At 46.5% G+C, this 24,025-nt stretch overlaps 1 long non-coding RNA gene across 1 annotated transcript; it reads left to right on the top strand.

Moving 5' to 3' along the window:
- Positions 1-338: 338 nt before the first annotated feature.
- On the top strand, positions 339-3,759 carry LOC134107098 (uncharacterized). Its single transcript, XR_009942605.1, has 3 exons — positions 339-583; positions 3,408-3,456; positions 3,620-3,759. It is a non-coding gene; the product is annotated as an uncharacterized LOC134107098 (long non-coding RNA).
- Positions 3,760-24,025: the final 20,266 nt, after the last annotated feature.

Raw genomic sequence — 24,025 nt, 5'->3', positions numbered from 1 at the left:
TAAGGGTCCTTGAAAGAAAGACGTGCATTTACTATTTCTTATTTACACATTTAGTTGTCTTCTCAGTTATATTGTTTTGGTATTTTATTATCCATTTAGTTACACTGTTGTTATTACTATTACAACTATTCATTTATTAAGATGCATTTTCAAATTTTCTGCTTTTGTTCATGGTAATTACCAAAAATCTTTGTTTGAGTACAAATGTGGATGTGTATATTTGTAAAAATAACAGAATTAGGAATTTTTGACATTTATGCCGATTCTAGATTCAGTAAGTGTCACGGTTTGGTTCTGCTTCATGTCTTATTTTGTAGTTTTCATGTCTCTTTTGTCGCTGGGTAACTTCACTTTCTGCCTTGTCCTGTGATTGCCTGATTGTTTCCACCTGTGTCCAATCACCTGCACCTCCCTAGTGTATTTAAGCCCTGTGTGCCTGTTGTCCCTTGTCGCGTCATTGTCTATGTCAGTCATCGTTGGTGCACGTCCTTCCTCGGTTTTGCATTCAATAAAGAGCAGCTGTTTGCGAAGCCTGCGTTTGAGTCCTGCCTCCTTCAGCCTGCACCAGCACCGCTTCCTGACAGTAAGAGTACCAAGAATCGAACATGAGAGGTTTTGGATTCTCTTAGAATTAGTTTTTTCCCAATATTAGGTCTCCTCAGTCCAATAACGTGGTCTTGACAAGTTCCTAGCCTGCATAATCACTCCTGTCACAGCAGACCAAGAGGAGACCATGAAAAATTTCCTCTAGTCATCATTGTCATCGGGGTAAGCCGTCGTACTTAGTCCTGTCACCTGCAATTAATGTCAATGGGAAAGTGTAACCCTGCTGACACAAAGTTTAACTCTATGACAGGCTGTCAGCCACTAGATTTCTTCCATCACTTTGCCTCCTTCTGTGGTTGACCAAAGAGCAGAAGGGCACGGCGGGATCGGTTCCTTTCGTATGATGAAGTCGACTTTGTCGGTAGTATACAGATACCTGTGCAATAGTAACGTTAACAATAAAGCCACTCACGCTACATAACACCATGGAAAAGAATGTGCACAGCACACTCGGCTCTGTTGCACACTGGACACATGAACTCTGTCCCGCTTTAATGCCAGCTTGTTTCTTTCCGGCTCTGTCACATACGACAGTAGACTTTTGTCAACTTCATTATGTATACTATCCACAAACAGAATAATTCTATATTTAAGAAGAATATAATCAAACGTTTATGCGGCAAAACTAATTTAGAATCAAAATATCCTTTGAATTATTATACATTTATTTATTTACTGCATTATTTTCTTCATTGTGTTAATTTTCAAAATACAATAACAAAAAGTATGAGAATATACAGTATATATAATCACAATATGAAATCAGAGGCTTTGTCACCAATAAAGAAAATTTAGATTGTAAATACATCATTTATATTGTGACTTGGGTGGACAATCCACTCATTGCAAATTCTTTAGGGGTTATCCAGTCGATCATTTATCCAGTTTTCATGTTCATGTATAGCATTTAATCAATTAATTATGAGGTGTTATGCAATTCTTGTATTGTGGAACTAAATTGTCAAGTAATGATTTGGCGCATTGTCGATTTCATTAAGCCAAGTGGCTGTAGACAAACAGATCTAATGAGAAGCTGAAATGAAATTAGCGCGCTGGTTGTAATAATACAGTTAGCGGGTTTAAGGCCAGTGGTGCCATTATGTTTCTGAGGCTAATAAAGCATTGTGCTCCTACCTTTTTGTGCTCCGAGGGAATGCCTCTGCATTAGGAGAAGTCTTTTTTTGGCTTCATATGCCTCTGTTGGCATAATGCAAAAACAGTGACCGACATTGTAAACAGGTCTTTATAATCCTGAGAAGACTGTAACTAAATTTAAAAACAAAACACAGAAGACATTTTACCCTTAAAAGAAATCCTGGGTTAATGAAAGTGAATGAGTTTTAAATAATAAATTGTCTTTCATGGCTTTGGGTCATTGGTCTATTAATGTTTCTAAGAGAATCTAAAAGGTAAAGTAGACATAGTACAACCGTTAAGATATGTTTAACAATCCAACAAAAAATTGCACATGCACAAATGAATTGATAAGAATATTAGCTTTCTTCAATGTTATGTTTCTATATCTTGTCTTTATGTATTATCATTCATTTTCAAAGTCACTCAAGGTAAGGGTTAAGGACTGGTAACCACAGGGGGCAGGACTCAAAAGCAGACTGAGGCAAACATAAGGTGAAAATCTCTACTTTTTTGAATGGGGTTTTGGTTCATGGGTAGTCAGCTACACGGAAACTGGTCGACGCCACGGAAAAAACACTAAGGATGGCTGGTAAACTCACTGGAAAGAGACAGACAAACTAGCACAAATATTAGACACAGACTAAATACACAGTAGGCCAGGCAACGAAACTGTCAGGAGATAAGTTGAGTGACAGGAAGCACGGACTACCAAACAGTGAAAACAAACTACATAGAAGGACTTTGTCTATTGTACATATAGCACCCAGATCAATGCATGGAGACACAGACAACATTAGAAACTGCATATTTGTACTCGTATCAAGACTAAAAATCTTCCTTAAAAAGCATTAATTTCTTTCTTTTCAGATTAACCCTCAGTGTAATCTTCAGAAATTATGAAAGAAATTAGATAAAAAATCTGTATCATGAAAACATTGATGTGTCAGTTCTGCATTCACAAAAACATTTCATTTCTTTGAGTGTTCTACTGTAGGAAAACAGCTGATATGTGCATGTGACCGGTTGCCAATCAGGGAGTGATAAAAAGCTCACCAACTGTAGTCATTAGTCGTAGTGTTGAGTTTAAAGGTCAGACATGACGACTGACAATTACAATATTACTATGTAATCGGACCATCTGCAGCCGTTCGAGATTGTCCGATCGACGGGGTGGGAAACAGCCGCGGTGCGCGGTACCCGTGCTCTATAGCAAGAGCTAATTCATACGGCAGCAATCTTGCTTTTTTTATTCATATGATAACGCTAAATGTACGAAAACTGCGCAGGATTTTAGAACGTGCAACATGTTACAAACGGCGCCCCATAGTAATGCACCTATAAGATGGATGCCAACCGCCGTAAAACAACAACAAGAACAACAAAAAGAAGGTTGATTTCTGATTTTTGGTCCCACTAGGTTGATAGCCAGGCACAAGTTCCCGTCCTTCACGAAGTGAACTGGGGCAGCAATTTATGTTTTGACTAAATGTTACCCTTGTGTTGCTTATGCCACCGCAAGCCACACGCTACCTTTTATAGAATGTTTTCCAATTTGTATTTTCTATGTTTCAGTTAACCACTGATAAAGGAGCTTATTTTTTTTTATATGCTTTTGATGGAAGTTTTGACATAGGTTTTTCTCCTCAATTTATATATGCTCACAGCTTGATCCTGTTCAAGGCCAGGTCCGTGTCTACACACTGCTTCCTCATGGTGAGACCGCACTGGGTTACACTGTCACGGTGTGTATGTAGCCTCGACACTGTAGATTTTGTAGTGACATGCATGATAATTTGTAGTGGATCGTGTAGAAATAAGTGTGTAGTGCATGTCTTTGTCAGTGCTGGGCCTTCTGTCTCCTCTTTGTCTCCCACAGTCGTGTCCTGGAACGGTGTGCGCGGGCCGAACCGACCTTCTTGCTATTAGGACAGTAACACGACCTATATCGGCCATCTAAGTTATTGTTTTATTCTACCAAATGGCTTTTTTAAGTGGAAAACTGTTAAACTTTTTCTAATAAAACCAAACTTATTTATGTACAAAATTTGCCTCCAATTAAATTGTCCCTGTTAGGGGAAAATCAGAGTTAGTCACACAACACACTAATTAAATATAGTAAGGGTTCCTCCTAGCCCTCAAAAGGAGGTGGCATTGTCAGCTTTGAAGGGTTTTATGCGGCTCCGGCACTACACTACAAAGAAATGAGTTTACATATAAATATTTGAATCAATAAGAAAATGTTTTTCATAAGATGTGCAGATGGTTATTAAACTCAGAGCAGCTGTTCATTTTCTGACTTCAGCTTGCTCTGAATGTTTCTCTTTGTAATGCATTTCAAGAAATAATATGCAAATAAACAAAGTAATATAAAACATAAAAATGTGTGTTATTTTGTCAGATTTTATTATCTGACAAAATAACACACAATTTTATGTTGGTACCGCACAATAATTGAGATGAATTAATGAAATAAACATTCAAAATCAATAGTGTTGGATATATCCTTATTGTCCAGATAGTCTACTGTCTAGATACTACTGTATCTAAACTGAAATAAAAACATCAATAAAGATATATAATATGAAACTTATTTTTGTTGTGTAACCTGCAAACCAAACAGGGTTACATTGTTGAAACCAACCCAGTCTCCAAAAAAAGCGTGAAATGGCTACGTTGGTCCACCGTAATAGACGTAGTCTTGTTAAGTTTCCCCCCAAAATAACGTTAATATATTACGTTTCTTTTGGCTGACAGGAGAGCGTCACGTCGCGCTGCGCGCACCCCCCCTTCGAGGCCGGGCCGCAGCACGCTCGGACTTCGTCCAATAGGCCCTGTCACCGTAAGGGTCAGGGCCCGAAGAGTGACTTCCACCGCACCCTTCGGTGCTGTTGTCCCCGCCGCCGCTTCGAGGCACGCCCGGGTCCAGCGAGCGTGAGCCCGAGGGCCGTTCGCCCCCTCTAAGGAGGGTTCCGGCTCTACTACATCAGCGCTTCCCTGCCAGTTCGCTGTTGCAGGGCGCGGTGTCTGTAGACCCGGGACTTCCAGAGACCGGCCCCGAGGGGCCGGAGCCCCTGAGAAACTTTTTGGGTGAGTGGCGAGCCCTCCCCAACGTATCTCAATCTTGCACACAATCGATGTCTGCTACGCCATCCAGTTTAGGTGGCGGCCGCCTCGATTTTGGGGCGTACTACCCACGGTGGTAGACCCCCAGCAGGCTCTGGTGTTGGAACAAGAAGTACAGACCCTGCTGCGGAAGGGAGCCGTAGAACGAGTTATCCCCCCAGACAGAGAGTCAGGCTATTACAGCCGGTACTTCATCGTTCCAAAGAACGATGGGGTTTTGCGTCCAATTCTGGATCTCCGCCGTTTGAACCGCGCTGTTGCGAAGTTGAGCTTCAAGAACTCAACTTCAACTCTCAAACAGATTGCGGCACAAATCAGGTCCGAGGACTGGTTTGTCACGGTAGATCTCCAGGACGCTTACTTTCATATTCCCATCCTCCCTCGACACAGGAAGTTTCTGAGGTTCGCTTTTGGGGATAAAGCTTATCAATACAAGGTCCTTCCTTTTGGCCTAGCCCTCTCGCCCCGTACGTTCACAAAATGCGTGGATGCAGCTCTGGCGCCATTGCGTCTCCAGGGCAACCGTATTTTGAACTACTTGGACGACTGGTTGATTTTAGCGCCCCCCGAGCGCCTGGCGGCCCAACACCGTGATGTTGTGCTCGCTCAAATTAACCGTCTGGGGCTGAGACTCAACACCAGGAAAAGCGTGCTGTCCCCAGCACGTAGGACCACTTTCCTGGGCGTAATTTGGGATTCGACCACGATGCGGGCACACCTGTCTCCCGCTCGGGTAGATTCGATCCTCTCCGATGTTCAGCAGGCTAGGCTAGGCCAGCCAGGTTTCAGAGACTGTTAGGTCTCCTGGCAGCGGCATCCAATGTGATCCCTCGCGGCCTGTTACACTTGAGACCGTTGCAATGGTGGCTCAAGACCAAGGGGTTCTCCCCAAGGGGGAACCAGCACCGCCTGATCAAAGTCACTCGGCGCTGCCTGAGGGCCTTGGTCATATGGAGGCACCCTGGGTTTCTAACCCAACGGCCCGTTTTAGGGGCGATCTGTCGTCGGGTCATCCTCACGACAGACGGTTCCCTCACGGGCTGGGGTGCGATCATGAGTGGTCACTCAGCCTCGGGGCTGTGGCAGCATCATATCCAGTCCTGGCACATAAACCAGGTGGAGATGCTGGCGGTGTTTCAGGCGCTGAAACACTTCCGCCCAGCCCTGACGGACCAGCATGTGCTTGTCCGGACAGACACACATCAGTGGTTTTCTACATCAACCTGCGCTCTCGGCCGCTGAACAAGCTAGCCCGCCAGATCCTCCTGTGGTCCGTGGGGAAGCTCTGCTCGTTAAGAGTGGCTTATATCCCGGGCGTCTTGAACCAAGGGGCAGACACCCTGTCGAAGTAGGGGCCGAGGCCCGGGGACTGGAGACTCCACCCAGAGGCGCTGGAGTTCCTTTGGGGTCACTTCGGCCGCGCCGATTTGGACCTATTTGCCTCCGCAGAGACAACTCATTGTCCTCGGTGGTTCTCCCTCACGCACCCCGCCCCTCTCGGCTTGGATGCTTTGGGACAGGCATGGCCAAAAAGAATGCACCTGTACGCTTTCCCTCCGGTTGATCTGCTCCCAGAGGTTCTGGATAGGGTCCGTCGGGAACGGCGTTAGCCTAGTGTTAGTAGCCCCATTCTGGCCGGCCCGCGTATGGTTTTGGGACCTAATATCGCTTCTCGCAGGCCCCCCGGCGGAGATCCCCATCAGGTCGGACCTGCTGTCTCAGGCGTCGGGGTCCATAGTTCACCCCCACCCTAAGCTTTGGAAGTCATGATACAAGGGAACTTAGGTGAGTGTGTTTAGATGTGAAAATCAGTATATGTATTTTGATATTTGTATGGGATACACAAAAAATGAAAAAGAAACTCAGTTTCGCTTGGGAAAAAACTACTTACAGGGGCTTTGCCCCCATAAATAATAAAGGACAAAGCCTCGAAGTCTCCGTTATGTTAGCCTAGTGTGTATATGTGTAAAGCAGAACAAATAAAGAGAGACTAGTGGACGCCTCACGGCCACTTCACACACAGGGCAGCGTCAATGCAGCTGATATCTCACCGTTTGCCGCCAAAATTATAAGTCCCGCCTATCTATGGAATCGTCAGAGCAAACGGAATCGAGCCAGACCCACGTGGGATAGAGCGCCCGCTTTACTGGCCAGTAAAAGGAGGAGACGTGTGGAGCGAGAAATGACGCTCCGCTCTGAGGGTGAAGCCCCGCCGCCCCTTTCCCATGTAAACAATACGTAATGTTTTGAAAGAGACACACACACGCGCTAAGCCTTTAGGATTTGAGCCCCCGGGAATTATGCATTCTTTAATTGAAAACTCATAAAAATACGGCAATTTATGTTTAAAAAGTCATAATATGATTCGAGTGCTTTGTGTTTGTTTTGTTTGGCGATTAGTGGCTTTAAGGCTTAAAGCGCCTTCACGGTAACGCCCCCAGTAGAAGTGCTTTTAGTAACGTTATTTTGGGGGGAAACGTAATAAGACTACGTTTATTACGGTGGACCAACTTAGCCATTTCACTTTTTTTTGGCGACTGGGTTGTTGAAACCCTAATTAGACATTGCATCACAAAACACTACTACTATTGTCTCTGCTGCTGTTAATGTTTAGCATTATACATTATATTAATTATGGATATATTTGCCTGTCTGTTGCTGCCCGAGCTGTGAAATATTATTCTTCCAGTACGCTTCTCTATGGCCTGTTAGGACTGCTGGTTATTGACTCTTATTGTCCCCTCATGTACAAGCTTACACTCGGTATTGCCATTCAAGCCCATAATGAATGGCCTTGTGTTGTGACTTGATGAATCCCCCGTGGATCGAAGTACATTCTGCGCCAAAGGGCTTTGAGCAAAATACAGCCACCTACGAGACTGAGATCAATGAGGCTCTCGGCCCACCCTCTCACAGCTGCAGGTTGAGCTCGTACAATTTGGAGGTTCAAAAAGAGAAAGCCAGTGACTAAGTTTAATTATTCTACTTGGAGTGAATATTTCCTTTGAAAGACTGAACTGGCTTGTGGTTTTGCCTTTTTGCAGATATTCATGAAATGTGCTCTTGTAGCTTTGGCACTTTTTTAATGACAAAACTATTGAGCTCGCTCAAGACAAATCTGAGCAGTAATCAATCTAAGTCGAAAGTTGAGTCCATAACAAGCTTTAAAAGGTCGAGCCTACATACGATAGTGAACTGCTACATCTTATTGGAAATGGAAAAGGAAGCTGCACAGTTGGCCATTTTCAGTGGTTATTAAAACCAAATTGATGCTTCAGATATGACCTACTACATCCTTTTTGTGAAAAGGTCCTGGGTTAAAGTTTTATGCTACACAGTCTGTTGTACAACGTCACAGGACTTCATCCTTTATGATATAAAGCAAGGACATAGTTAAGACCGTTAAAAATGTGGGAGCAAACAAAAGCATGGGTTCACGCCACGTTTTAAAATATTGAATTGAATCGCGAGTTTTACTGCATGCTCAGTAGTTTCTCCATGAAAAAGCTAAGGTAAATCAATTATGGATCCAGCTGAAAAACGAAGAAAATCTCAAAAATAAATGTGTAAGATCCTACAGAGCGCACTGGTATAACTTTTGGCGCCGTGTTGGTGCTGGCTGATGCAACGCTATGATTGGCCAGTCGCATTTGTGGGGTACATTTAGTAAAGGTAAAAAATAGTAGCCTTTTTACGCATGCAGTTACATGTGGCAGTAAAGGTCTTTAAGACATCCTTTAGAGTAAAATGGGCAGAAAACTAGTCTATAACCTGTGGATGACAGTGACTGACCCAATAAAAAGCCAATATTGCCAAACCCATAACCACAGTTGTATAGCCAATCTATACACCTAATCATGTGTCCTCAGGGATTCAGAGGAGGTCAGAGCAGGAGATACAGAGGTTTCAGATATGCCACACGGAGAAAGAAAATAAATCACATTCTTTGAAGACACCTGAGCGCGAGAGCTGATAATGAGTTTTGTACTTTCTGATTACAGGCTAATCATGGCCTGAATGGAGCCTTTGCTCCATCTCATCTGCGGCACGTGATGAGCAATCTGCTACTGGAGGGGAATGAAATCAATGGCCATTATTTATCAAGTTGCGAGGCTGATAATATTTACAGTACGCAATTTAAGCTTCTAATTTGCATCCAAATGTACACACATCACAAGATGTGTTGTCACCTTAACCAACGTTAAACATACTTATTCCACAATACAAATGTGTCAGGATCCGGGTCTCTCTCTCCCCTCTCCTCTGCCATATACACTCACTGTCACACTCAGTTACCCAGTAGTCTCACCTTAACGCACACACTCACTTCTCACATAGTCTTCCCACCCACCTGCCGCTCATCCCAATCAGTGCCCGCCCTGTTTGGTGTTACACCTGTTTCTTGTCCTGTCTAATCACCCTGGCTATATCTTGCATGTGTTCCCTGTGTGTCTTGTCGGATTGTTGTTTTGAGTTGAATCCGTGCCCTGTCCCGCAGCCTCAAGACTCCTCTACCTCTCACGCACAGCTTAGGTCTGCGCGCTCGATCTCCAGCGACGTGCCGCGGAGGCTACATCCGATGATGACTTCCCCGTCCGGAGGATTACTTTGTGTTTAACCGTTTGCCCAGCTGATCTCCTAGAGAGTACATTTTTGTTCTGTGTTCTACCATCGAGCTCGGCTCGTTGTTTTCGTTGAAAATTAAAACCTTAATTTTGTGACTCCCTCTGCGTGTGGATCCTTTCCGCCGATACGTGCCTCCCTGTGACAGAACAATCCGACCAGACTATGGATCCAGCAAGGGAGGAATCCATTGCCACTGCCGTAGAGTTCCAGGGAGCGATGCTGGGTCGACACCAGGAGGAATTGTCGGCAACCAGGCAGGCCGTGGAGAGCCTGGCCGCTCAGGTGAACGACCTGTCTATACGCCTCACCCAGCCCCATCCCGAGTCTCCACTTTCACTCTCTCACTCGTCGTCTCCTGAGCCCCGCATCAATAACCCCCCGTGTTACGCTGGGGAACCGGCGGAATGCAGGGCATTCCTGACGCAGTGTGAGGTGGCCTTCTCTCTGCAACCGCGGACCTATGCGGAAGACCGAGCCCGCATCGCCTATGTGATTTCCCTACTGACCGGACGCGCCCGTGAATGGGGAACCTCAGTTTGGGAGGCTGGAGGTCCCCGCTGCGGACGCTTCCTCCTCTTCAAGGAGGAGATGATAAAGGTATTTGACCAGTCAGTCTTTGGACGCGAGGCATCGCGTCTCCTGACCACCATTCGCCAGGGAAAGAGGTCCGTTGCCGACTTCGCCATAGAGTTTCGAACTCTTTCCACGACCAGCGAATGGAACGAACCCGCCTTGGTGGCCCGTTTTTTAGAGGGGCTGAACATTGAACTCAAGGAGGAGATTTACGCTCGTGGGTCACCTGACGACCTCGACACACTGATCGAGCTGGCAATCCGCCTCGATCGGTGCTTTCAACAACGACGACGAGTCCGCACTGCTGCCCCGACACCTCAAGAGTTATTTCCCCCTTTTTCCCCCGAACCTGAGCCCATGCAGCTGGGGGGCATTCGTCTCCGGCCAGAGGAGAAACAACGCCGCCTCTCAAACAGGCTATGCCTGTACTGCGGTGCGGCGGGCCACTTCGCCGCTTCATGTCAGGTAAAAGACCGGGCTCGCCAGTAGACAGAGGAGTACTGACGAGCGCGGCGGTGTCTTCATCCTCATCCAGATCCCGCACCACCCTCCCCGCCGTTCTAAGGTGGGCTGGCTCCGCCTCCTGTCCGGCGCTGATTGACTCGGGGGCAGAGGGAAACTTCCTAGACGAGGGATGGGCTCGGGAACACAACATTCCCCTGGTGGACTTAGAAAGACGCACCACTATATTTTCCCTGGATGGTGGAACTCTAGCTGAGGTCCATCAGGTCACCAGTCCGGTGAGTCTGACTGTCTCCGGGAACCACCAAGAGACTATTTCTTTTTTCATTTTTTGTTCCCCCTATTCCCCCATTGTCTTAGGGCACCCCTGGCTCGTCCAACATAATCCCCATATTAACTGGGTCAGGAGTACTATTTGGTCTTGGAGTCTTTCGTGTCATAGTAACTGTTTAGTGTCTGCCATCCCTGCCGTGTCCTCTGTCTCTGTTTTTCAGGAGGAGCCCGGTGATCTGACTGGCGTGCCGGAGGAGTACCACGACATGCGGGCGGTTTTCAGCCGCTCCCGGGCCGTCTCCCTGCCACCTCACCGCCCTTACCACTGTAGCATTGACCTCCTCCCTGGCACCACGCCCCCCCGCGGTAGACTATACTCTCTCTCATCACCCGAACGAGAAGCGTTAGAGAAATATCTCTCGGAGTCGCTGGAGGCTGGAATCATTGTCCCATCCTCTTCTCCTGCCGGTGCGGGGTTCTTTTTCGTGGAAAGAAGGACGGGTCGTTGCGTCCTTGTATTGATTACCGAGGGTTAAACGACATAACGATCAAGAATCGCTACCCCTTGCCCCTTATGTCGTCCGGGTTCGAGATCCTACAGGGCGCTAGATTCTTCACTAAGTTAGATCTGCGTAATGCGTACCACCTAGTTCGTATCAAACAGGGGGATGAGTGGAAGACCGCGTTCAATACCCATATTGGCCACTTTGAATACCGGGTCCTTCCCTTCGGATTGGCCAACGCCCCCGCGGTGTTTCAGGCACTGGTAAATGACGTCCTACGCGACATGTTAAACATCTTCGTATTTGTTTATCTGGACGACATTCTAATCTTCTCACCCTCCCTCGAGCTACACGTCCAACACGTCCGTCGGGTCTTACAGCGCCTGCTCGAGAACCGCCTGTTTGTTAAATCTGAGAAATGTGTCTTTCACTCGCATTCGGTTACATTCCTTGGGTCTGTGATCTCCGCGGGGGGAATCAGCATGGACCCCCAGAAGGTACGGGCGGTCCTCAGTTGGCCTGCCCCGGAATCTCGCGTTGCTCTCCAGCGGTTCTTGGGATTCGCTAATTTTTACAGGCGATTCATTCGCAATTTTAGTCAAGTGGCTGCCCCCTTGTCCGCACTCACGTCGACCAAATCAAGGTTTTATTGGTCAGAACCGGCGCAAGAGGCCTTCAATCGGCTTAAAAAGTTATTCACCTCCGCGCCCATTTTAGTCAACCCGGACCCCGCAAGACAATTTATTGTTGAGGTCGACGCCTCTGACGTAGGGGTTGGGGCTATTTTGTCGCAACGCTCCTCCCATGACGATAAGATCCACCCGTGCGCTTTTTTTTCGCACCGGCTCTCACCCGCGGAGCGAAACTATGACGTCGGCAACCGGGAACTATTGGCTATCCGGTTGGCGCTGGGGGAGTGGCGGCATTGGCTAGAGGGGGCCAGTGTGCCATTCATTGTCTGGACCGACCACCGGAACCTCGAATACATACGCTCCGCTAAGAGACTTAACGCGCGACAGGCCCGCTGGGCTTTATTTTTTGGCCGCTTCGACTTCTCCATCTCGTTTAGACCCGGTTCAAAGAATGTTAAACCCGATGCCCTCTCCCGTCAGTTCGATTCCACGGAGGATGCCTCAACCCTGGAGGGAATTGTTCCCCAACGCTGCGTGGTCGGAGCGGTTGTCTGGGGAGTTGAACAGACTGTTAAGAGGGCCCTGGCGCACGCCATCAGACCTCCTACTGCCCCCGAGGGGAGGCTGTTCGTCCCCGAGAACGCACGAAAGGCCGTACTCAAGTGGGGCCATGCCTCTAAACTATTCGCGCACCCCGGCGTGAAGGGCACGTTAGCCGCGATCCGTCAGAGATTCTGGTGGCCCACCAGAGAGCGTGACATACGTCGGTTCGTTGCTTCTTGCCCTGTCTGCGCGCAAACTAAGTCAAGCAACGCTCCGCCGGCGGGTCTCCTCAGACCCCTTCCCATTCCATCACGCCCGTGGTCACACATCGCGTTAGACTTTGTCACCGGTCTCCCTCCGTCCGCCGGCAACACAGTTATCCTGACGGTCGTCGATCGTTTTTCTAAGGCGGCGCACTTTATTCCACTTCCCAAATTACCGTCCGCCCGTGAGACCGCGCAGGTTATGGTCGATCATGTGTTTAAGATCCACGGTCTTCCCTTGGACGTCGTGTCCGACAGAGGGCCCCAATTTGCCTCTCTGTTTTGGAAGGAGTTCTGTCGACTAATTGGGGCTTCCCCCAGTCTGTCGTCAGGATTCCACCCACAGACCAATGGGCAAGCCGAGCGGACCAACCAGATTCTTGGGCGCATGCTACGCAGTTTGATCTCTCAGACCCCGGCGTCCTGGGCAGATCAGATTTCCTGGGCCGAGTTCGCCCATAATTCTTTACCCTCCTCCGCAACCGGTCTGTCTCCTTTTGAGAGTTGTCTCGGCTATCAACCCCCACTTTTTTCGTCACAGGAGTCGGAGACTTCTGTCCCCTCCGTGCAGGCTTTTATTCAGAGATGCAAGCGCACTTGGAGGAGAGTGAGATCCGCCCTATGTCGCACCAGAGAGCGCACTTGTAGAACTGCCAACCGCCGCCGTGTAAAGGCACCCAGATACGTTTGTGGGCAGAGGGTGTGGCTCTCCACTCGCAATCTGCCCGCACGCGAAGGCTCACGGAAACTCTTGCCTCGCTTTGTCGGTCCCTTTTCCATTGTTAAGGTCTTCAACCCGGTAACCGTTAAATTAAAGCTGCTCGGTTCGCTACGCCGGATACACCCAGTCTTCCACGTTTCGTGTCTCAAGCCTGTCATTCGTGCACCCCCCCGCCCCGCTCCCCCCCCCCCACCTCTTGACGAGGTGGACTCTATCTATAGGGTTCGTAAACTTCTGGATGTTCGTCCCCGAGGGCGGGGCCACCAGTTCCTGGTGGATTGGGAGGTGTACGGTCCTGAGGAGCGGCAGTGGATTCCGGCCCGGGACGTCCTGGACCGCTCGCTCATTGAGGACTTCTACCGGACTCGCCAGACTCCCTCCTCGGAAGCGCCTGGGGGCGCTCGTTGAGGGAGGGGTACTGTCAGGATCCGGGTCTCTCTCTCCCCTCTCCTCTGCCATATACACTCACTGTCACACTCAGTTACCCAGTAGTCTCACCTTAACGCACACACCCACTTCTCACATAGTCTTCCCACCCACCTGCCGCTCATCCCAATCAGTGCCCGCCCTGTTTGGTGTTACACCTGTTTCTTGTCCTGTCTAATCACCCTGGCTATATCTTGCATGTGTTCCCTGTGTGTCTTGTCGGATTGTTGTTTTGAGTTGAATCCGTGCCCTGTCCCGCAGCCTCAAGACTCCTCTACCTCTCACGCACAGCTTAGGTCTGCGCGCTCGATCTCCAGCGGCGTGCCGCGGAGGCTACATCCGATGACGACTTCCCCGTCCGGAGGATTACTTTGTGTTTAACCGTTTGCCCAGCTGATCTCCTAGAGAGTACATTTTTGTTCTGTGTTCTACCATCGAGCTCGGCTCGTTGTTTTCGTTGAAAATTAAAACCTTAATTTTGTGACTCCCTCTGCGTGTGGATCCTTTCCGCCGATACGTGCCTCCCTGTGACACAAATGGACCCGTTAGAATGGAGTTCTGTTACAAATTCATGTGTGTTACCATCCGCACGGTCAGCCGAGATGAGCTGATAGAGGTCCACTCGCTTCACTCTAACTTATTTATATAAAATATGTGTAGCCTCATTGATTAGTGGCAGCTTTGAAGGAGCAGAGGGGGAGGGTGACATGCTGCAAAGGGCCCGAGCTGGATCGGACTCTGCACTGACACATGCTCTGCACCACAAATTGGTTTTCCATCTATTTTTAGTCTCGATAAGTCAGAGTCAGACAGGATTCTTATGTTTCACATTACATCCCAAATATGAATTACAAAAAAGGGTGCATTTGAAAGAAGTTGAATAAAAAAGGTGAAAGTTATTGACTATTAAAAAATAAATTACCTCATGCTACTTGAAGATTTCCTCTTGGCCTCTTGGAAATGTGCTACTGAGTGTGACACATGACTATGAATGTGGCTTTAACCCCAATAGTGTGCATCCAAACGCTATTGTGCAGCAAGCAGAAATCTCTCAGGTTCCTTTAGCACAGCATCATGCATCTCTCTTTCATTAGGCACATGCAGCACGCTGGAGGACGGCAAATTGGGCTGAACTAATTACAATTTAAACGAAACCATAATTGGACATTTTGCGCTTGTCATGCAATGAGAGACAGATGGGTTTGTAATTACATTACAAGTCTGACATCATGGCGATGAGCTGCGGTGCACACCTCCCCGTGCCCTTCATGGAGCGCTGCGGAGATGTGGCCCACGTTCAAAAACAATTTGTTGTTGATTTACGTAATCAGTCAGCGTAGACAACAGGATACCTCATCAACTAAATCAGGATGAATCACTGTGTCCTCTCAGTCACATTTCAAGCCAAAATGGGACGGAACCTGAAAAAAACGTAAATGTCGCAATCCTAAAAATATGAACAACCCTTCAAATAGTGCAATCATCATTTAATGGGACAAATGTTGGGCTGGTAATTGATTCTAGAATTTTCAGATTCCCAACTTAAACATCAAGTAGAATAGAAACTCATAAAACTTCCAATGCAATTCCATGGTGATATTTTGGCTCAGTGTTAGTATGATTTCCTAATACTTATTTGATAACCAAGCAGTTTTGTTGTCTAAACCTAAATGAGTAGTTTGGTTGCTCAACATAACCTGTCACAGGGCTGGTGCAGGTAGGCAGAGGCAGGACTCAGACATCCGAAAAAGAATCAATTTAACTTGTCCAAAAAAAAAGTGGACGAAAATACGTACATCGACCAGGGACATTCACCAACAACATGTAGATAATGACGCAACAAGGGACACAAGACACACAGGGCTTAAATACACAAGGGAGGTGCAGGTGATTGGACACAAGTGGAAACAATCAGGCACGGCAGACAATCATAGGGAAAGACAGGACAAGGCAGGAAGTGAAGTTACACAAGCGACATGAAACTTCAAAATAAAACAAGACAACCCAAACCGTGACATAACCAAAATGTTTATTTCCACAAAATTATCCTTGTGGCTAAATAAAATAACTCATATTTATCTCGTAAGTGACACAGATATCAGACAGCATGGGGACAAGACAGCTTAATATCTTTCTTGTGAGGTCGAGAGTGGCCGGAGTTCAAACCACAAACCCTGCAATTCAAACCATACGGTCGCCTCTGGGTGTCTTTTAATTGGCGTCATCATCTTTACCGAGGCAAATTCCATTAGCAAAATCATGTTATAAAAGAGGTATGTCAGAGGTTGATTATTTCAAATGTTATATTTTTATTACTGTTTTTATTTTGTAATTTCTTTGTTCCCATTGCTAACTTAGTCTGTGTGTGTGTTTGTGAGTTCTATAGACCCTACCAGCAGTAATCCCTGCTCTTTTTGTATTCATACCTTTTGTTGGGAAAAGACTTCTCCAATCTGTATGAAATAAAACCTTCATATTAATTTATTTTTGGAGCAGGTGGAGGGCTCTTTCTCTGGATTTATTTGATCAGAAAATCTCATTGAGATCAAAATTAAACTGCTAAAGCCCAAACTTCAATTGATGTTTGATATCATCCTCTGGTAAACATGAGTGGATTTAGTTTTAATAACTGCCTTTAATCCTTGGAATGTGATTTAACCTAAAGAAGTATGGGTCAATGATTAAAAACTTGGGAATGATGATTATGAAGTCCAGATACATTTGAACTCTGGAGAATTACCTGTCACAGGGAAAAGGGAATGAATGGGCCAAATTCTCATCAAAATAACACTCTGTTCCCTGTATACAAATCGGCTTACGCATTATTTTGACAAATTGCACAACAGTGCTGTTAAAATTCAGCTTGAGCTGCAGCCATTGTACCAAGGAGTCTGTTGTAAGTAGAACAGTTTTGAAATCATACATCAACTACTGTGCACACAACATCCCTGAAAAAAGCAGGAATGTGTTTAAGCTCAGGAATAATTAAATGCATGCTTTGGCCAGAAACCGAGTCTTAACAGTTTTGGCAGTACAAATAAAAATCTGTGCATCAATGAATTTAAAGCAACTGCGGGACATTTCTATAAGACTATTATTTGAACCGTGTACCAGACAAACTACTCATGTGATTTCAGGAACCTTTTTCTGTCTCCAAAGACTACATGAACTTTTCATATCACAAATCGACAAAGATTTGGTGTAGCGAGAAAAAAAAACAATTGGAACACTTGGAGCAGTATTTTACTAAGATATTTTTACTTTTTCATCCCTACAGGAAGGCTGTTTTCCTCTGTTTTACAGTTTTTTTTCCATTGGTTTGGCTCATTTTTTGAAACAGAAATTACATTGTCAAAACTCTAAGATCATTTGGCAAAATGTCACAACACTAATGCTCACTTGCAAAAGCAGATAACTCTCCCAAAACAGTTCACTCATGTGTCAAAACTACATTTCTTTCTCGTTTAAACAGTCAGTGCCCCAAAACTGCTTTGTCCCTTTGGCATTGTGCAAGCACTGCAAGTCAAAATGTTTAGTTGTTTTGTCACTATGGCAGAGGACCATAGAAATCCCTCATGTCCACCAGTGTTATCCCAGTTCTTCATTGACAATGGTTACTGTACTGTTTTTTTGTCTAGCTAACAGAATACAATTGTATATAAAAAAAATGAAATGAAATAGGATTTTAGGGTCACGCATTGCACTCATACTACCGGAAATTGTAATCTATGGTAATTGCAATTATCCTTCACAAATATAAAATAACTTCCACACATCAGAGTAAAAATAAAATGTATGCAGCATAATATACTGTAAAATAAACACAGAAACAAAAACCAATGAAAATGATATGCAGCCTACAGTGCTGTAAATAAAGCCGGTCAAAGAATTAATAAAATAAAGTTTCACCCGACTGTCAAATGTTGTAATACTGTGAATTTATCAAATGTTATTCATGGTATTATGTTCTTGGGAAATTTTGACAATTGAACAGACTATTGTGCATGTGATGACTTGTACAATGAAATTTTGCTGAGACGTTTTGGAGCGAAAAACAATTAGACTGAGAATCAACAATCAGTTTAGATCAACAAGATCAATTCACTTGGAAATTGTGCTAAACGTAAGCTACATGTACTTAATCATTTGCAAAGATGTACTGAGACTTTGAGCAATGTACTTAGACATTTGCAATTTAATCAAATGAATGAGAAATTAAATTCTGTATTGAGAAATTGTGGTTTGGAGGTTTGTCCATGTTGTTTTGAGAATGTAATTTCTGTTTCAAAAAATGAGCCAAACCAATGGAGAAAAACGAATTGTTGATTACCAATGCAAATTAACGAAATCTACTGTATGTGGCCGCAGTAATTAAGGTAAAGGTCATAGTCAAAATACACACGACTTTTAGCCAGGAGAACGCTATTTGTAAGTAACAAAATATTGATATAGTTATGTATAACCTGTATGAATGACATAAGTAAACTGCCAACGGGTGGTTTGGTTATATCTATATCAGAATTCTTAATCCTCCGCCATCCATACAGTTAAAAGTGAAATGAACATGATTTCTTCTCCCTTCATGTGCAGTGTGGATAGCGCTCCCAGGGATGTTCAGCTGGACCTCATTGACCTGCAGTCTGATTCAGTACTGGCAGAGAAAATTAATCGGGTATCACTGCTGGATTTTTATTGCTCAAAGAGAACTTTCCACACCTGGAAAAAAAGAGGTAATTTGTAAAGTAATACGCAACACACACACACACATATGATAATGTGGACAGTAGCTATTTATTAAAGCTGCCTAACAAATATATTAAGAGTAAAATGGATGATATGTATCATTACATTCTAACACTGATCATAATATTTGCTCTCACAACTCAGTTTAATAAAAACATGTTTTGAGGTGGAATAATGTACAGAAGGTTTGAGTTCAGTCTTTTTGTTCGGCCCTTCAGTCCCTGCTGCCCACTGACCCTAGAGCCATGTGAATCGTTTTTTGTGTGTAATCATACAGCAATATGGAACGCATAGACACAGTGGTGTGTAACCTCCACAATGACAAGGTGGGAATGTGCTTTGTTGGACAATGCACAGGCATGAGAATTAGGTAGAAATCAAGTATGCAATGCATGATTGATTTGAATTTTTTAGGGGGAATAAACTAATGCTTCATATTTCATTATATTAGGCCAAATCAAAAAGCTAGGTCATACTTAACTAAAACCATGTGGTCTTAGCTTCCTGATCAAATGAAAAAACGGAAACCTAAAAATATATTCTCCTCAAAAGGCTAAAACTAAATTAAAGCCATGTTCCAACATGAACACAACTAGAGCAGAAAAGGATTACGGATTCCAGATTAAGTTGTGTTTCTGCGTGTACTGAGATGAGATTTATCTATCAAAACAGATTTCCACATTATTATGCCCTAAATTGGCCAAGCTATCTAAACTCAGACAAAGAGAGAGACAGAGAAAACCAGCAATTATTAATCAAGGCAGCAGCTAGGAGCGTTTAAAAAAAACTCATTCATACTAAAATGTGTGGCAGCATTTCAGTCCCTCTGATTAGAATCCTAGAATTGTAAATTGTGGCTAATTAGGCTGTCCTGGGTTCATTAAGGGCTTCAGCAACTCAGCTTTCCCTCACCTGCATGTATATTAAAACTCATTAGCCTCCTTGTCTGAGACACCACTTCCTTTAATTGCCATTGATGCACCAGCTCTCTGTGGTAGGCTCTTTTCACGCTCCCTAACACAGCATAGTTATCACCATAAAAGTCCCCTGAGATAAATATATATATATATATTTTTTTGGTTAACCTTATGTGTGCAGTTCATGAAAGTATCAGATTATATAAGTACACTGACAGAGAGAAACATTAAGCATACTGGTCACTCAACCACACAGAACTGCTCTCATACCAATTTAGTAATATTTAGACATTATTTTTACACGGTAGAAGGCCTACTGCGAGCATCAAAGCCTGCATGTGGCAATTCAAGTTTTTTCCTCATTGTCTCGCTCTTGGAATGCAGAAAATTGCATGAAGCACAAACCCCAACGACAATGCAAAAATTCTGAATGTGTGACATGTTAAAAACAGTTTACAGTAAATCAAGGTGGAGAACTAAAACGTTTAGACATCCCTCCATGGGTGAAAAAGAAACAATGTTCACAATGCTCTTCAAACCTGGGTCTGTGGTTTTGAAGACAAATTATGTCACCACTAGGCTACTTGCCTTGCTGCAAAAGCCCTGCAAAAAGTAAATCAAATATGTAGGATCACCTCCATTCAGTCAAGGCAAAGGATGGAAGTTAATCACACATCTTCGACTCGATCAAGAAATAATAATCATTGCTCTCCAGTGAGGATGGGACATTTGACCAACTAGATTTATTATTTTCATGCCTATTCTGCTGATATGCAGGAGCAATTTGCACAGCTGTATCAATGCTGTGGCCATCAAATGAGTGCACCTGGATCAAAGCAGTTTCTGGGCTGCTTTATGAATACGTATAGCGGGCGCTATTCGGGCAATTTACCACTTTTGAACCAAAACTCCACATCAGCTTTTCACCTAGGACACTTACAGAAGTCTTCAATTTGCAAAGGCACCAAAAATATGTGCTTGAACTAACTCAAAATGTCAACTTTACTAATAAGGCTGTCACTGTTTGGGTCTTCTTCCTGTTTTAGTTTGTAGTTCCCTATCAGGGAACTCGAGCTGCGTGAAAACGCTGTGGGAACGCCCCTGCGTGACCGCGTCATAAAGCACATGTGAAATCCATCCAATGGCGAGCTGGTACGTCATAGGCGGGCGACGCCAGGACCAGGAAGCTATAAACAGCCCCGAAACACAAGCCCATTCATCACTGTGTCTTCATCAAGTGCGTGTGAAATTCTGACGATGGCTGGCTGTAGGGATTGCGAGCGCCTCTCATGGCGCACGCGACTCTCCCGTCGGGCGCTTTATGAGGAGAGCGGCTCGTTTCGTGCTCCCCGTGGTTCGGGTCCGCTTTTGCCGAGGTGGAGCGGCGGCTGTCCTTGTGGGGGTCGCAGGTGGATTTCTCGGAGGGGTTCGGGACGGCTGATGCACTTTCCCGTCCTTTTGCCGCGGGATCCAGGGCATCACACCGGGCATCGGAGGCACCCAGGATGAGGCACCACTTACGCAGCCATCCAGCTATGAGGAACTGGATGTGGAGTTAAAGCCAGAGGTAGTGCAAGAACTACCGCACATGGTGGACTTGGCTCTGCATGCCACCAAGGAGACGGCCAAGTCGGTTGGCCGCTACATGGGAGCCCTGGTAGCCACAGAGAGGCACCTGTGGCTCAGCCAGTCGAGTATGAGGGAAAAGGACAAGTCCTTCCTCCTCGACGCCCCTCTCTCCCAGTCAGCTCTCTTCGGGACGCCATTGACGCGTCGTGGATAGATTCCACGACGAGAGGCGGCAGGCAGCGGCATTTGATAGATTCCTTTCCCGCCGACGCCACGCCATGCCCCCGGGGCTGGAGCAAGAGAGTTTTGCGTCACGTGCATCCCCTCGTCGAGGCTGGGCCGCGACGTGGCGCTCTCAGACGATGTCTTTGTGCGGTAGGGCTGGTCTGAGGACGGTCGCTGCCGCCAAGAAGGCATTGTCGAAGCGGCCCTGGCGCCATGGTCACCAGGGCCCGGAGGGTGATCCCCCCGGGAGCGACGGGGCTGCACTGCACTACCCGGTGCCCCCATCCTCCCGGTACTCTCCAGGGGTCAGGCTGGTTTCCCCGCCATCATTTAGGGGCACGGCCGGCGCGAGGGCCGCTCGCTCCCTCCAAGGAGGGTTCCAGCGCTACTAGACCAGTGTTTCCCTGCCAGTGTGCTATCACAGGGCACTGTGTTTGCAGACCCGAGAGTTCCAGAGACCAGGCTGGTAACCTTAAGAGTTTTTGGGAAAGTGGCGAGCCCTCCCCAATGTATCTCAATGGGTCCTGCGCCATCCAGTTCAAGAGGCGGCCGCCTCAATCCAGAGGGGTTCTACCCACAGTGGTAGACCCCCATCAGGTTTTGGTAATGGAGCAGGAGGTGCGGGCTCTTCTGCAAAGGGGAGCTATAGAACGAGTTCTAACTCCCTGCAGGGAGTCAGGCTATTACAGCCGGTACTTTATTGTTCCAAAGAAGGATGGGGGTTTGCATCTGATACTGGATCTACGCCGGCTGAATCGCGCAGTCGCGAAGTTGAGCTTAAAAATGCTCACACTCAAACAAATTGCATCACAGATCAGGTCCGAGGACTGGTTTATCACAATAGATCTGAAGGACGCTTACTTTCATGTACCCATCCTTCCACAACACAGGAAGTTCCTGAGGTTTGCTTTTGGGGAAAAAGCTTACCAGTACCGGGTTCTTCCGTTTGGCCTAGCCCTCTAGCCCTGTACATTTACTAAATGCGTGGACGCAGCTCTGGCGCCATTGCATCTCTAGGGCATACGCATTCTAAACTGCATCGACGACTGGTTGATTTTAGCTTCGTCCGAGCGACTGGCGGTCCAACATCGAGATGTTGTGCTCCCCTACATCCGAGACTCAACGCCAGGAAGAGTGTACTGTCCCCGCTGCAAAGGACCACCTTCCTGAGCATGATCTGGGATTCGACCACAATGCGGGCACGTATCAGGAATCAGGAAAAGTTTGTTGTACATACATGGAAATTGTCTTGGCGGTAGGTGCATGACAGAAGACAGTTCAATAATGACGACATAGTGCAAATAAGATAAAAATATAATAAAATATAAGCTATGTGTTAGTAAGTTAGAGGAGATAAGATAAAATTAGCAATAAAAATAAAGTGCACCAGCTCAACAAAGTGACAAGTGAAAGTAACACAGTGAATGAATGAACATGGGAGTCGGAGTCAGTCAGAGGGGGCCCGGGCTCTGTTGATGAGCCCGACTGCCGAAGGGAAGAAACTGTTCGTGTGGCGCGAGGTCTTAGTCCTGATGGAACTCAGCCTCCTGCCGGATGGAAGAGGCACAAACAGTTCATGTCCAGGGTGGGAAGGGTCGGCTACAATCTTTCTGGCCCGCTTCAAAGTCCTGGCAGCGAACAAGTCCTGGAGAGACTGAAGATTGCAGCCAATCACCCTCTCTGCAGAGTGGATGACACGCTACCACACGGTGATGGAGGAGCAGAGGATGGACTCGATGATGGCCGTGTAGAAGCGCACCATCGTCGTCTTTGGCAGGTTGAATTTCTTCAGCTGCCTCAGGAAGAACATCCTCTGCTGAGCCTTTTTCGTCACGAAAAACCATTGAGGTCCTCGGTGATGATGGAGCCCAGGAAACGGAAGGAGTCCACAGTGGTGACGGTGGAGTCACACAAGGTGAGGGGTCATCAGCAAACTTCAGGAGCTTGACGGACTGGTGACTGGAGGTGCAGTTGTTGGTGTACAGGGAGAACAGCAGAGGGGAAAGAACGCAGCCTTGGGGGGAACCGGTGCTGATGGAGGCCGAGACGTGTTTCCCCAGCTTCGCGTGCTGCTTCCTGTCGGAAAGGAAGTCAGTGATCCACTTGCAGGTGGAGTCGGGCACGTGCAGCTGAGAGAGTTTGTCCTGCAGCAGAGACGGGATGATTGTGTTGAAGGCAGAGCTGAAGTCCACAAACAGAATCCTGGCGTAGATTCCTGGGGAGTCCATGCTGGAGGATGAAGCGGAGGGCCATGTTGACAGCATCGTCTACAGACCTGTTGGCTCTGTAGGCGAACTGCAGGGGGTCCAGGAGGGGGTTGGTGCGACGGGCCTGTAGTCATTCAGTCTTGTGATCCTGGGCTTCTTGGGAACAGGGATGATGGTGGAGGCCTTGAAGCAGGCTGGGACGTGGCATGTCACCAAGGAGGTGTTGAAGATGGCGGTGAACACAGGAGACAGCTGGTCAGCACAATGCTTCAGGGTGTGGGGGCGAGACTGAGTCAGGACCCGCCGGTTTCCGGTGGTTTTGTCTTTTGAAGAGCCGATTGACGTCACTCTCCAAGACAGAGAGGGGCAGTGGGGGAGGGGAGAGTAGTCCAGAGGTGTGAGCACCTGATGGGTCGGGGGAGGTGGTGGATGGAGTCAGGACATTGTCTTTCAAATCTGAAGTAGAACTCATTCAG

This window comes from Pungitius pungitius, chromosome 17 (assembly GCF_949316345.1).
Source record: "Pungitius pungitius chromosome 17, fPunPun2.1, whole genome shotgun sequence".
Lineage (NCBI taxonomy): Eukaryota > Metazoa > Chordata > Actinopteri > Perciformes > Gasterosteidae > Pungitius > Pungitius pungitius.
This window is presented reverse-complemented; position numbering and strand designations above follow the sequence as displayed.